The sequence below is a fragment of the Grammomys surdaster genome, unplaced genomic scaffold (assembly GCF_004785775.1).
Source record: "Grammomys surdaster isolate TR1022 unplaced genomic scaffold, NIH_TR_1.0 273, whole genome shotgun sequence".
In the NCBI taxonomy this organism is placed as follows: domain Eukaryota; kingdom Metazoa; phylum Chordata; class Mammalia; order Rodentia; family Muridae; genus Grammomys; species Grammomys surdaster.
In genome coordinates this window covers 1,827,533-1,830,287 of record NW_021604714.1, presented here as the reverse complement: position 1 = coordinate 1,830,287, position 2,755 = coordinate 1,827,533, and positions in this window count along the sequence as shown.

Here is a 2,755-nt window from a genome sequence, read left to right as displayed (position 1 = left end):
TGTGGGGGAAAGAGCCCAACTCCGAGGCCACGGAGGGGATGGGGGGGGGGGCTCCGGGGCTGGGCCCAGGGAAGCCCACATCTCAGGGGCCTCCTGGAGGGGGACAAAGAGCTGCAGCTGGGTGCCCCGCCCTCCGTGGCACCCTCCCAAACCTGCTTCTTCGAGAGCTGAGTTGCTACAGCTGCGCCCGGCTCTGTGGGCCCACAAAGCTAGTACGGGCACACACGTGTCAGTTTTATGGTGGCAGGGGCCCCCGGGAGAGGGACACAGTCTGGGGACCCAACAGGAAGCAGCAAATGGGGTCTTGGCAGCTGAGGGATGACAGTGAGGGGGGGTCAGTGTCTGTGGTGAAGGGAAAAAGGGGAGTAGCGACAGACAGAGGAGGGTTGGCTGCAGGCGCTCACAATAATGGCGGCGGCCCCAAGCCGAGGAGAGGCTTTTGCAGGTTGTATTTACAGAGTGCTCTTGTGTAGATTTTTTGCTTTTTACCTGAATGACAGTCTAGGGTGGTGGTCAGAGGGAGTAGGGGCTCCCGTGCCTGTTTACGGTTCAGGAAACTGAGGCTCAGGAAAGATGGCTAATGCCCAGGCCCACTGTGTGGTAGCCAGGGGGAGTTGCCCCCTCTACTTCGTCCCTCTCCTCCAGGAGCAGCTGTGTGGTGGGAAAGGTCTTTGAAGGCCACCGTGCCAAGGTCCAGCCCATCCGGACTCAATGGACTACACGTTCGAAACAACAGATCTCGGCCCTCCTTTCTTCACTTTCTCCTTCCAGTGTCTCTTATCCTGCTGCCCCTCTCCCTTCTCCTCCCCCTCCCTTTCCTTCTCCTCATCCTCAACGCATCCCTCTTCTCTTCCAGCCCCGCCCCTAGCTCCACCCCTCCAGTCTCATTCCCTCCCCCTCCGTCCCAGCCCCGCCCCCTAGCTCCCTCTCCAGTCTCATTCCCTCCTCCTCCCCACCTTGGTCCCATTCCCACTCTTCGCTCTCTGCCTCCCCACCCCCACTTCTCTTCCTTAAAGAAGGAGTGCCAGCAAGCCAACTGGGCACTTGGTGTGTGCGAGAGGCAAGCACGCCGCAATAGGCCCTAGACGAGGCTCAGTGGTAGTGCACCTGACATAGGATGTAGAGTCCTTATTCTTTATCCCTGATAAAAAGAAAGCATGTCTGGTTGGGATGTGTCCCTTTCTCCAGGAAGCCAGCCAGAGCCACCTGGAGCTGTGCACATTTCATCGTCCCTTCTCTGGCCCAGAGTCTGGCTGGAAGCTGCCGCAGATGAGAGAGAGAGATGGCTGCAGGCGTCGCCTGGGCAAGATGTCCAGGTGTGAGCCGCCGGCCACGGTCCGTTTGCCTTTGTTTTTCTCCAGTTGAGTTTTGAAGACAGAGAGGCCAAGTCACTGGGGCCACATTTGTCATGATCACTAGAGGGATGTCGTCTGGGTAGGGTACTTACACTGAGTACTCCTCCCCAGCTCTACGTCTCCCACAAACACCTAGTGCTGCCTCTGGTTGCATCGTCTGCAGAACTTCAAGATGCTGCCATACGCGGGTGAACAACTGTCCTCGTTTTCCCCCAGGGACAGCCGTCATGCTCACCTCCAGGTTTTCCACATGATGTTCCTGCCATCTTGGCAGGCTGTACTCAACTCATAATCCTCCTGCTTCAGACTCCCGAGTGCTAGCATTATAGGTGTCACCACATCTAGCTAGACTCAACTTTTCTCTTTCCCAACAACCTCTAGCGTGAGGTTTTATAATGCTTTTTACTATCATTGAGCTCAGGGGTACCTACCTCTTTAGCCCTTTGAGTTCCCAGATCATCCACTGTAGGACAGATGTTAGCTCTGAGTCTGTTACATACTCAAGACTGTGGGCTGACCACACCCTGTCTTTCTTGGCATAGGGTGAGCACATGACGGCTTCTTGGGCAATTAATGTAGGTGCCAGAGAGGCCTAATGAACAGAGGCAAGGTGTCCAACTTCTGAGAAGGTGATGGTTTCCTGGAGCTCAATCATGTTTCATTCCCATGTAACTTGGCCACAGACAGTTGGGGGAAAGTCACAGTTGAAAAGGATACCACAAAGGGCTTGGGGTATAGCTCAGTGACAGAACACCCACCTAGCACATGCAAGATCCTAAGTTCTCAATCCCCAGTAGCACAGATAGGCTGACAACTAACCAGAAAGCTTCAGTAGTGGAGACCTGAAGAATAAATTCATTTTATGAATAAAGAACATGAGGCCTCTGAGATCCATTGTCCTACCTCAAAGCATCCAACTGAACAGACATTGGAACCCAGGTCCCCTGCCTCCTGACTTATCTAAAGTTGGGACTCCAGGATAGTCAAGAGCATTGTCTCAGCTTAGCTTCCCAGTGTCCTGCCTGGCTCAACTCTGTCGGTGCACTGACCTTCATGCCCACTGTAGCACATTGTGAGGGGGTAGGGGGGGTCTCCTGCTCTCCTCTTCATAGAGGCTGCCTCTTGAAAGGCCCCTCAGAAGCCAGCACCAGTCCTTGTTGACCCTCCCCACTTGAGCTTGAAGATATTTCTGTCAATGGCCTCTTGCAGCCTTGAGATATGTATGCGCGTGCACATATGTGTGTTTTGTTCTCAGATACCTAAGCAGCTCCAGCCACAGATGTACACTTGCTTTTTTTTTTTTTTCTTCCTCCTTGAGGCTCTGGAGAGAGTAGGGCTTTGGATTTGCCAGCCATGCAGCATGTAGTATGAGGGGAATCCCAAAACACAGAGGCCTGTCT